Raw genomic sequence first — 13,283 nt, 5'->3', positions numbered from 1 at the left:
GTGTAGCGGCTCGAGTTAGGCTGGACCCGTTGGCCAGCTACCCTCAGGGTCATTCCACGGTTGATTACATGGTCCACTATTGTAGCTCTGATGTCATCAGCAATTCTATTTCTTACTCTTCCTACCCTTCCTCTCCCCCCTCCTCATCTTCCTCCTGCTCCTCCTTGTCCTTGTCGTCCTCTTCATCCTACTTCTTCACCTCCACGTCCTCTTCCTCGGCCTCCTCTACTTCTCACTCTTTCTGCTCCCTCCATTGTACTCCGCACACACAGCTTACCTGTATTATAGTGCTTGGGCTGATTGCAAAGTGAACTAATTATCTAAAAAAGTTTTCACATGTGAAAGTGTGCCAGACAGTTGGCAAATTAGTGTTAATGATAGCCATACATGTGTATACTTTTGCTAGGAGTGTGTTGGGAATTTGGTAATTGAGTGTTGTGCAGTGAATTGTGCCTACAGTTTTGCAAAGTGTGCGTTACAAAATTGCAAACTGAGTGCAAAGCAGTTTTTGTGCTTTTAGTTTTGCAAACTCAGTGAGTGGTTTTGCTATAAGTCTGGATAGTTTTAGAGATTGTGCTACAGGAATCACAGTTAGGGTTTAAGCATTCAGAAAAAACTGTAACCAGCCACAGCTTATTCTCATTGTAGATGAACATCTACACAGGTGTTACTCCTTCAATTTTTCAACTCCTTCAATTCTGGCATGCCAGAAGATTATTTCCTAGGTGTATTGCCCTAGATGACATAAGATGTGATGTGGATGAGAACCTGTGGCCAAATGGAGAAGACCGAGTAGATCAGTGGATGGTGTGTATACAAATTCTTGTATTTTGGGATTACTTAGTGCAAAAAAATAAAAATACATAAACAAATATTAACGAATTCTGCATGATGTCTGATTCATTCCAGTAACATATATTGAAATTATAAACAGAGATGTGTCCTTGTTTTACACAAGAAAACACTGTGTAATGCTACATGTTGCTAGTGTTTTTTAGGTCATTGTTTTGTGGGTGACAAAGTGTGTTTGTCGGCTGTCAACCTTTGCTAGTGTTCTGGAAGAATGAGTTTATTTGAGACCTGAATAAAGTGTTTTGATAGTTGTAGTGCATTTTGAATGTGAAATGAACTGCTTTGCCAAGCTGACGGTCAGTTAGGAGGATTGTGTGAAGAGTTTTGCAAAAGTGACCTAAGTATTGAGAAATGTGTCCTAGCGGCTGTAAAAAACTGTAAAATATGTAAACAAAAAGAAGATGCACATTCTCTGTCATATGGAACTGCATGAAAAAACTTTCTGAATCCTTTATCATCCGCAACTGAAAATAGTTGTGGATGATTACTATACCTTTCTAATGTGACGTTGTTGTCCCTGGCTCTCTTTCTCTCTCTTTCCCTCCCGCTCTGTTCCTGTGCTACTGAGTGTAACTACCGCCCCTCCCCCCTCTGCTCAGCGCAAAGCACAAGGCTCGCGTGCGGAGTGAAGCGGGAAAAAGTGCGAGAGAGAGGGTGAGAGAAAGAAAAAAAACCCCACAGCTCGCGATAAGGAGCCGGCTCGCGTCGTTCACTTCAAAGATCCGTCTCGTTCACGACCGACACATCACTACTGAAAATACTGACGGCGTGGAGGGCGGAGTTCTACTGACCTCTCACCTTAGGAGAAGCAAGTAAATAATTCATGAGGTGAACAAGAAAGAAAACGATGTAGCTTTTTAATAACTTTAAAAAAACGTAAACAAGTATTCAAAGAACATCGACTCAGTGATGCTGACATTCGTGATGCTTTGATTAGGTGAGAATGTCATACTTCAACAAGTCTCTGTTTCTGTCTGTTCTAAAGCACAATCAAGCTTTTCAACATTATAATTTGTTAATGACTGAAGCATTGATTGATGTCTTTTATACACTCTTACATACCGTGTTAAAAACTTTAATACACCACGAGCCAATAAATGCTGTTGAAACACTAAAGCTTAGAATAATCTGAATCGTGTTTTAGTCTTGGATGTGTGGCTGCCTGACAAGCAGTGACCGACTGACCCTTTGAGATAAAACCACAGACTCACTCCTTTGGAATCTAGGTTTCATAAATGGATTCATAATTCAGGAATTTTTCATTAACAGCTAATCGACTAACTCAGGTGAGCACATATCAGAGGACTGCAGAGTGTAAGCTCTGCATTCATCCAACTCTATGCAGTAAACTGAAATAGGCCAAACATTTACAGTGAGCGGCACCTATGTGTGTGTGTGTGTGTGTGTGTGTGTGTGTGTGTGTGTGTGTGTGTGTGTGTGTGTGTGTGTGTGAGTGCGCTCACTCCTTCCTTCACACACCTGTTTCAAAGTGTGGTGTATGTAAGACCTGATTGAAAGAACAGGACAGCCTGATCAGTACAGGCTGTGATTAATAGCCTCAGTGATAATAATAATCAGTTAATTGATCACGGCTGTCTGGAACACTGGAGTGTTTTGCGTGTCTTTGAGTGTATATGTGTGTGTGTGTGTTTATCTGTGTGGCATTTGGGAGTTCTTTTTTTGTTTAAATATGAACTAAATATCTAAATATTTGACTGTGTTAAAGCATGTAGACCTTGCTCTAAAAATAAACTATATAAAAATGGCTCTTCCCTCTGAGGTTTTTCCCTGTGAAAACTGCAGTATCTCATAATAATATTTGGAATCAGTAGAAGCATTTTTTTCTCGGCACTCTCAGTGTCGCTCTTAACTGGTAGCTGAGATTACAAGTTCTTCAGAGTGAGAGTTCACAGCTAGCTAAAGTAGTTGTTGGATTGTCTAAAGGCCCTTCAGTTTGTAGGACTTCCCATATGCTACACATATACCCAGCCGTCGACCCGTCCATCTGGGTGATTCAGCAGTCTGAGTAGTTATGCCAGACTGTCTTCCACTGCCTTTGATACTGAGGGATTCCCAGGCTAGCTAAGATGTAATCTCTGCACAGTGTGGAGGATCTGTCCGAGTCTAATCTAAAAATCACGATGGCCCTTCAGTCCAGCAACACTTTGTTTCAGGCGTTTAAAATCGACCCTTTAACTGTTTATAGGAATCTTATGGTGTTTGTAATTTATCTTATTTCATTTCTTGTTTATTCATTTTTTTTTCTTTACCAAATTCAATAATTTTGCTGTTTTTATGGAATTAGGCCGTCAGTATCCTGTAAAGGCCTGAAGGAAAATCTGTACCCAGACTAAGCAAAAGGTGCTTGAGCTGCAGTTGGTCAGATTAGCTCATATTTAAAGGAAAAGTCCAAACCTGAAATGTCAACATTGTAATCCAGTAGCACCTGGAAATCAAATGTGAACAAAAGACAGGCTGAGAGACACAGAGGCATCTCGGAGAGAGAGACAGAGGAAAAACTTCAGAGGGAGGAAGAAGAAGAAGAAGAAGAAGAAGAAGAAGAAGAAGAAGAAGAAGGGCAGTGGAGTCACTGACATCTGTGGGTCAAAGTGGAGCCTCACACAGAAAACAGCACACACTGTCTTTGTTCACTTCACCATTATGTGAACTGAGCTGAATTCTGAGCTGAGTAACAGTGTGTGTGTGTGTGTGTGTGTGTGTGTGTGTGTGTGTGTGTGTGTGTGTGTATGTTTAGGAGTTGACTAAAACAACACTGTGGTAGTGCTGGTGTGTACTTGGATATTATGACTGAGATGTTAGTATCCAAAGAACATCCATGCATTTATCATTGTTTCTATTCAATTCACTTCAGTTTTATTTACACAGCGCCAAATCACAACAACAGTCGCCTCAAGGTGCTTTATATTATAAGGTCGACCCTACAATAATACATACAGAGAAAAACCCAACAATCATATGACCCCCTATGAGCAAGCACTTTGGAGACAGTGGGAAGGAAAAACTCCCTTTTAACAGGAAGAAACCTCCAGCAGAACCAGGGTCAGGGAGGGGCGGGGCCATCTGCTGTGATTGGTTGGGGTTTCTGTCTCTAAAAAGGACCAAAATGTAAAAAAATCAACTGCATGTTGTTTTCAATTAAAAAAAAAACTAGTGACTGAGACCCTAAACGATGGACATAAAAGACTTTGTGTGATGCCACCTACAGGACTGTTCAGTTAGACGTATACACTACCAGTCAGAAGTTTGGAGACACATTCTTATTTTTCTTTATTTTCACGACTGTTTACTTTGTAGATTCTCACTGAAGGTATCAAACTATGAATGAACACATATGGAGTTATGTAGTAAACAACAAACACGTTTTATTTTTTAGATTCTTTGCTTTGATTCCTGCTTTGCTCACTCTTGGCTCTCTCTCCATGAACTTCATGAGGTCGTCACCTGAAATGGTTTCCAACAGTCTGGAAGGAATTCAGAGATGCTGAGTACTTGTTGGACTTTTTTCCTTCAGTGCATCTCATCCCAAACTATGTTGATTGGGTTTAGGTCAGGTGACTGTGGAGGCCAGGCCTCCATCGCTCTCATTCTTGGTCACAGAGCCCTGACACAGCCTGGAGGTGTGTTTGGGGTCATTGTCCTGTCCTGGCATGTTGCTGCAGGATGCTGTGGTTGCCATGCTGGGTCAGTGTGCCTTCAGTTTTGAATAAATCTCCAACAGTGTCACCAGCAAAGCCCCCTCCACACCATCACACCTCTTCCATGCTTCACGGTGGGAACCATGAATGTAGAGACCATCGTTCTGGTCAACCTGTTCCGTGATCATTTTGCTAGATCTTAGCGCAGCCTTCGATACCATCGACCACAAAATCCTACTTAACAGGCTGAAGGTTCTGGCTGGTATATCTGACACCACCTTAGACTGGTTTTCTTCCTATCAGACAGGACCTTTTCTGTTAGGACTGCTCTAACACTGCTGCCCTAACCTGTGGGGTTCCACAGGGTTCAGTTTTGGGTCCATTATTATTTTCTTTTTATATGCTTCCTTTAGCTGCATTATTCAGTCCTTTAGTGACCTGTCTTATCATTTCTATGCCGATGACATTCAGCTGTATACAGTGGGGCAAAAAAGTATTTAGTCAGCCACCGATTGTGCAAGTTCCCCCACCTAAAATGATGACAGAGGTCAGTAATTTGCACCAGAGGTACACTTCAACTGTGAGAGACAGAATGTGAAAAAAAAATCCATGGATTTGTAAAGAATTTATTCGTAAATCAGGGTGGAAAATAAGTATTTGGTCAATAACAAAAATACAACTCAATACTTTGTAACATAACCTTTGTTGGCAATAACAGAGGTCAAACGTTTACTATAGGTCTTTACCAGGTTTGCACACACAGTAGCTGGTATTTTGGCCCATTCCTCCATGCAGATCTTCTCTAGAGCAGTGATGTTTTGGGGCTGTCGCCGAGCAACACGGACTTTCAACTCCTGCCACAGATTTTCTATGGGGTTGAGGTCTGGAGACTGGCTAGGCCACTCCAGGACTTTCAAATGCTTCTTACGGAGCCACTCCTTTGTTGCCCGGGCGGTGTGTTTTGGATCATTGTCATGTTGGAAGACCCAGCCTCGTTTCATCTTCAAAGTTCTCACTGATGGAAGGAGGTTTTGGCTCAAAATCTCACGATACATGGCCCCATTCATTCTGTCCTTAACACGGATCAGTCGTCCTGTCCCTTTGGCAGAAAAACAGCCCCATAGCATGATGTTTCCACCCCCATGCTTCACAGTAGGTATGGTGTTCTTGGGATGCAACTCAGTATTCTTCTTCCTCCAAACACGACGAGTTGAGTTTATACCAAAAAGTTCTACTTTGGTTTCATCTGACCACATGACATTCTCCCAATCCTCTGCTGTATCATCCATGTGCTCTCTGGCAAACTTCAGACGGGCCTGGACATGCACTGGCTTCAGCAGCGGAACACGTCTGGCACTGCAGGATTTGATTCCCTGCCGTTGTAGTGTGTTACTGATGGTGACCTTTGTTACTTTGGTCCCAGCTCTCTGCAGGTCATTCACCAGGTCCCCCCGTGTGGTTCTGGGATCTTTGCTCACCGTTCTCATGATCATTTTGACCCCACGGGATGAGATCTTGCGTGGAGCCCCAGATCGAGGGAGATTATCAGTGGTCTTGTATGTCTTCCATTTTCTGATGATTGCTCCCACAGTTGATTTTTTCACACCAAGCTGCTTGCCTATTGTAGATTCACTCTTCCCAGTCTGGTGCAGGTCTACAATACTTTTCCTGGTGTCCTTCGAAAGCTCTTTGGTCTTGGCCATGGCGGAGTTTGGAGTCTGACTGTTTGAGGCTGTGGACAGGTGTCTTTTATACAGATGATGAGTTCAAACAGGTGCCATTCATACAGGTAATGAGTGGGGGACAGAAAAGCTTCTTACAGAAGACGTTACAGGTCTGTGAGAGCCAGAGATTTTCCTTGTTTGAGGTGACCAAATACTTATTTTCCACCCTAATTTACGAATAAATTCTTTACAAATCCTACCATGTGAATTCATGGATTTTTTTTTCACATTCTGTTTCTCACAGTTGAAGTGTACCTCTGGTGCAAATTACTGACCTCTGTCATCATTTTAAGTGGGGGAACTTGCACAATCGGTGGCTGACTAAATACTTTTTTGCCCCACTGTATGTCCTTTAAGCCTCATCAGCTGGATAGGCTGTCCACCCTAGTCCAGGCTTTAACTCAAATCTCTGATTGGCTTTCTAACAATTGTTTTAAACATGAACAAGACAGAGACCATGATCATAGCTCCTCCTGATCTATATTCTAAGATCAGTCAGGTTCTTGCCCCTTTCTGTTCTTCTGCTGAGCCAAATATTCGAAATCTTGGAGTAATATTTGACTCTTCTCTGGGCCTTGACTCACACGTAAAATCTCTGTCTCGTTCCTGTTTCTTTCATTTAAGGAACATTTCTAAACTGCGACATATGGTCTCCTCAGCTGAACTGGAAAAAATTGTCCATGCATTTGTGTCATTGCATTTAGATTATTGTAATTCCCTGTTTACCAGCTTGGATAAATCATCTCTGTACAAAACGCAGCAGCCAGACTACTAACTCGCTCTAGCAAGCGAGCTCACATCACTCCTATTTTATGTTCTTTACATTGGCTCCCAATAGATTTTAGAATTCATTTTAAAATCATTGTTTTAACGTACAGAGCACTAAATGGCCCCAGATTATTTATCCAAGCTTCTCACTAAATACACTGCTGCTCGCCGTCTCCGCTCACAGACTCAGAGTTTGTTGGTTGCTCCCAGAACATGTCTGAAGACGAAAGGGGGCGGAGCCTTTCGGACTGTGGCACCAAGGCTGTGGAACAGTCTACCTCTACAACTACATTTGGTTGACTCTGTGGAATCCTTTAAAAAACAGTTAAAAACTTTGCTGTTTAAACAAGCTTTCTGTTGACCAATGCTGTTTACATTTTTATATTTTATACATTTAAACTCTATATTGTGTATATTGTGCATTTTGCTATTTATCGTACTGTTTATTTTAATCTCTGTGTGCAGCGCTTTGTGACTGCCTGTCTATGAAAAGTGCTTAATAAATAAACTTTACTTACTTACTGTGTCACACAAAGACACGGCAGGTGAAACCAAAGACCTCAGATTTGGTCTCATCAGACCAAATCTGAGGTTTCCACTGGTCTAGTGTCCATTCCTTCTGTTTGGCTCAAACAAATCTCTTCTGCGTGTTGCTTTTCTTTAGTTGTGGTTTCTTAGCAGCTGTTTGACCATAAAGGCCTGATTCACACAGTCTCCTCTGAACATGCATTGATGTGTTTGCTACTCTGTGTGGCATCTATCTGGGCTCTTGTCTGAGGTGCCAGCGTGTTGTTTCTCTTTACTTAGCTGATTGGATCTTGCCATAATAGGAATTCTAACAGTTGTCAAATAGGGCTTTCATCTGTGCACCAACCTGACTTCTGCACAACACAACTGATGGTCCCAACCCCATTAGGAAGGCAAGAAACTCCACCAATGAACCCTGACAGGCACACCTGTGAGGTGAAACCATCTCAGGTGACAACATCATGAAGCCCACTGAGAGAAGGCAGAGGGTTAGCAGCGCTGTCAACAAAGCAAAGGGCGGATGCTTACAGGAATCTTGCCGGTTCGAGCCCCGGCTCGGACAGTCTCGGTCGTTGTGTCCTTGGGCAAGACACTTCACCTACCGCCTACTGGTGATGGCCAGAGGGGCCGATGGTGTGATATGGCAGCCTCGCTTCTGTCAGTCTGCCCCAGGGCAGCTGTGGCTACAACTGCAGCTGCCTCCACCAGTGTGTGAATGTGAGAGTGAATGAATAGTGGCACTGTAAAGCGCTTTGAAGGTCTCGAAAAGCGCTATATAAATGCAATCCATTATTATTATTATTATTATTATTATTATTATTATTATTATTATTATTATTATTATTATATAAGACATATTTAGAGTTATCAATTTTTTTGCTACATAATTTCATACATTTTGTTTTGATCTCTTCAATATATATTTACAATTCAGAAAGTAGTAAAAATAAAGAACAACCATTCAATCAGAAGGTGTGTCCTGGTCTGACTGGGAGTGCAGAGCATTATGTGGGAGAAATCATCTGCTTCTGAATATAAATAAGTTTAGACATCAGACGAAGGTTTTCCATTCCATTTGTAGTTTCCTTCATGAAAAATAAAAACTGCCATTTGTGAAACCACACAAGTGGGAAAAGGCTACAAACAAACCCAGCACCGTCAACGCTACGCCTGTACACCGAGCAGCAGGTACACCATCGCCTCCTTTGTTATGGCGTTCATGTCGTAAACAAATGACGTCACAGGACTTTCAGCCTATAATGACACCATGCACATTAGGTGGTACTCAATTGTAATGGAAAACGAGTCATGTTGAGCCGATCTGAGTAGGTACTGATGGAAAAGGGCTACTAGTCTGTCTCCTCATCCAGGACCAGTTTGCCTTGGGAGACGACATAGAAGAGCAAAGTGCCAGCTGAGCTGCTGGGATCACTGCTGCACACAAAGTGCTCCTTCATGGAGGGTAAGACAAAAAAATTAATACTACAAAAAGCAGAAAAGAATCGAAAGTAAGCATAATTGTTGTGTCAGTACATTCAAATGTTTATGTTAAAAAAAGTAATATGAAGAAAGAAAGCTTTCTGTCCCAGATTTTTAGAGAAAAGAGAAAAAAATGTAATTTTGTGACTTTTCAGGGAACATCACTCAGCTGGGCTGACTCGGTTCATTTTCACATAATGTGAAAATGTGACTCATACATAGATACAGATTGCATTATGGGAAGTGAAGTAATATTATGTAAGCTTGACCCCAGTGATGGGTTTGTATTTTTCATGATGAATCAAAAACAGCTTTTTGTCAGCTCCTGTCCCATCTCACTGACTGACTGACAACACAAACACGCAAAGTAAATAAAATGGCTTCCACAGGTCTAGCAGCTGGCAACATAATTGGTTGGTCAATATTATTGACCAACAGCCCTTATTAACCCCCTACAGAATAAAATATGACCATTTTGTATGTGCACAATGCCCCTTGCCACGGTGCGCTGTGCAGTGCTGCAGTGCAGACACACTGTGCTGGCCTGGGTACCATCCATAACGTGTTACCACAGTCACCTCAGTGCTTTACCTCCTCTCTGTCACTCCACAGCCCTGAAACAGCGGCTGTTAACATTTGAAGCAAGAGCAGAAAAAAAGCTAATTGGTGTGCCACTGAAACCATGGGCCTGGTATTCTGTAGAAAGCTGGGCTTTGGAGGGCCATTAATTAACCTTAGTGCTATGATTACTACTTACATTAGAAGGGAATACATTAGAAGTGGCAGCAGGCCTCTTTTTTTCTGCCCTGTACTTCAGAGAGGGCCCCGGTGGAGCTCTCCATGCCCCCGCAAGCAATGATATGTTAACGGGGAAGCAACTAATTAGATGTCAAAAATTCATAAGGCCTATCTTTAATATTGCATATCTATCCCCAGCCTGTCACTTCAAAACAAGGGGGATTGCATAAACAGGGCAACCGCAACACAAACTCCCCCTCCATCCCCATCATGGGACCTGGGTGGGTAAGGTGGGGCACGCAGCTAATGAGCTGCAAGAGGGAGCCATGCTAGGAAGGTGAACGGGAGGAAGTGGAAGACTGAGGAAAGAAGAAGAGGGGACCGAGTAGAAAGAAGAAAGACAATCAAAGAAATTTCTATTACAAATGCCACAGAGGACATTCTCTGAACATCAGTGAGGAACACTGGACCTACCGTACTGTCGCCGCCTTTCTTGCTCCCAGTCCTTATGATTAACTCGTACAAACAGTTCGATCATATTTTATTTGAATAATAAGATATAATGCACTATAATTGCTGCCTGGCAGTTTCAGGCCAGTTTACATCCATCCATGTCTGTTGGGAGTAATATATATAGAACATGGAGAAATGTCATGGCTCACATCTCTGAAGTCGTCTTTTAGGTCTCTGATAACCAAGCACATGTGGTCTGTACAGGGATTGTGAAAAAACAGGTCTTTCTAAAGAGCTTAATGACCTTGAGCATGCTGCTGTTGCAACAAGTCATCCATTATTTTTCCCTCTCCTAGATCTTCCACACTAAGTGGTAATCTAACCAAGTGGATAACCACAACAGCTAATATTAGCCCTTCTGGTTGCTTTCTGTGTCTTAATTCTCCTCATTGGTTCTTTTCCTCACCCTTGTTATTGTCTTGATTTACTTGTTATGTCATCATCTGGTCTTGTTCCTGTGTCATGTGTCTTTATATTTAGCTTCCCAGGATCTGGACTTACTTGCAATTTTTAGAACTTCAGTAAAAGTTCTCCAGGATTTCTGAAGGTTTGACGTTTTTCTCCAAAATAAGCTGCATTTTTATTCCATTTCATTCTATTATCTGACAATTTTCAGAGGAATTTTTAAGCCACTTAACAATAACACATGAAACATTCGATCGTAAAAAAGCACCTAAGTAAAAAGATGAATCAGTGTTTTTGGATTCAGTGATAACATCTGATAGATTTCAGTTTGTGCATGTAAATGTCGAGTATGCTATGCACACAGGTTCTTTATTTGAACATATTAAATGAATATGTAGGACTGCCTCCATCTATGTGTGCAGCATCAGTTACAAACGGCCTCAGAGTAATGCCTAAAAGGCAGGTCATGCATTAATCTCAGGCTTGCTAGCCTTCTTTGATTACTTCAGCTGTAATTCGGTGGTACTGCGTTGTAGGTGAGATAAGAACACAAAGCAAATCATCAGAACAGTGGGAGCTTAGGCTAACCTGATGCTGAATGCTGGGAGTTTGAGCTGGTCCTTAAACACTGGGCACTGGCTACTACAAGGAGATCAGCTGTGGCTGATGAGAGACTCACCTACAGGCGGAGCTGGAGAAAGGAGCACCGAGATACACCGGCAGGAAGAAAACAAAGGCTGGAGGGGAACCTAGAACCAGCCCCACGTGATGACAGCATGAGAAATGAAAGAATGAAGGACCCGGCAGTATAAAAAGACTGATGTTTCACAGGCATCAGTGTTTTTTTTAACAACAGGCAACAAATCTAATGAGGACTTTAAGTACTTAATAGTTTTAACAGTTAGTTGGTTAATTCCACCACATATTCACTCACTGAGTGGACACAATAAAAGACATAAACTGATCCTATCAATCTATTGGAGATTATGTATGGGAATTGCAGGAGCAGGACCACGCCTCCAAACACGCTCCTTCTGGTTGTCATCTACAGAGGTTTCCCCAGTTCTGCAAGCTGATCCTTCTCGTTTACATGCCCCTCTCTCCCTCCTTGTTCTCATTTCTTTAACTTCTTCACTCCTGTTTACTACACGGGGATCTGCCAGGCCCAGGGGCCGTCGCCAGTCCCCTTCGAGGCCTTCCCCAAACCGCAGCTCAATTTATGTCAAAGCATCACCTTTACCTACTAAAACGCTGTCTAACCTAAAATGAGGACGTGGGCCCAGCTGTGAATATCAATATTCAAAGTGAATGCAAGCTGCTGCTGGGCATTGAGAGGTCACAAACAATGAAGCTCAGTTTAACCAGAGTAAGAATCAATACCTTCAACAAACTAAGATGATAAAGTACATCAGCTCCTTGGCTGGCAGCTATGCCACCAGACTAATGGCTCTAAAAGCTAAAATTAACTCCTCTCTGGTGATCTGGCCTACATGAGATAACACATTTGATGTTATTCAAAGAACAAATATAAATAAGCACAGACTTTGTAAGTCACAGCAATGTCCCTGCAAAATCAGAACAGTTTACACTTTTGCTTTATTTCAGCTACAGCGTGTTTTAAATCTGCAGTACTAATCTCCTCAGCTTTTTTCTGCGTCACCAACAAACACCACGCCTGAGTGCTCTGCAACATTGTGACATCAAGACCACGGGACACTTCATCCTGCACCATTTCAACGAGATCAGTTGGGAAAATATAACATTAGAACAAAATGTCAGGAAATAATATTATAATACAATATAAAAATACCAGTATTGGTATCTTTGGGGGTATTTCCATGCTCTAAGACGCGACGCTAATCATTATGTGTACTAATCTAAATACTTTGTTACAAAACATTCACATATAAACAGCACGAACCATTAACAGCTGCTAAATAAAATAAAATGATCAAGTATAAAATGATTATTAATCACATTATATATCATGAAGAATAACTATTAATAAACTGTTTGAATCCATGTTCATAAATGCATAGTAAGAGGAGTAATAATGATGAATTAGATATTTATCAATACCTTACTGATGCTTGTGTGCAGTTATTATAAAGCTGCACCAGTTTAGGGAGGTCTGAACAATATTTATTCAAATGAACACCAGTTTAACTAATTAAAAAAACTATCTAGGCACAAATAAACTGCCAGGCAATAGCTTTGTTTTCATTTGCACAATCACATTAATGACAGTTTACATGCTTTGCAGACATTTCTTCCTTTGCTTTATTTATGTTTTTGGACCCAGAACTGACGATATTTGGACTAGCTAATGCTAGCAGGGCTGACCCATGTTTCACCAAGTTTAATGACATTTACATTTGCGAAGCTGCAGCTTTGCAAAAATGCATATTTGCAAAGATCATAATTTCCACTGCACTGAATAGTCCTCTGAAAACTTTCTTCTTCACGTCACTGTTTCTCCAAAGAAGAAGGTGCTGAGTTTCCGTCACTACTTTCTTTATAGTCAGAAATCACAGCTTCTTTGGACTGGCCACTTAAGTGCTGCTTATATGTAAGATTTCAGTTCATTTATTGAAAACCAGTGTACATAATTAAGCTTTGT

The sequence above is a fragment of the Simochromis diagramma genome, unplaced genomic scaffold (assembly GCF_900408965.1).
Source record: "Simochromis diagramma unplaced genomic scaffold, fSimDia1.1 OVJJ01000426.1, whole genome shotgun sequence".
Taxonomy (NCBI): Eukaryota; Metazoa; Chordata; class Actinopteri; order Cichliformes; family Cichlidae; genus Simochromis; species Simochromis diagramma.
This window is presented reverse-complemented; position numbering follows the sequence as displayed.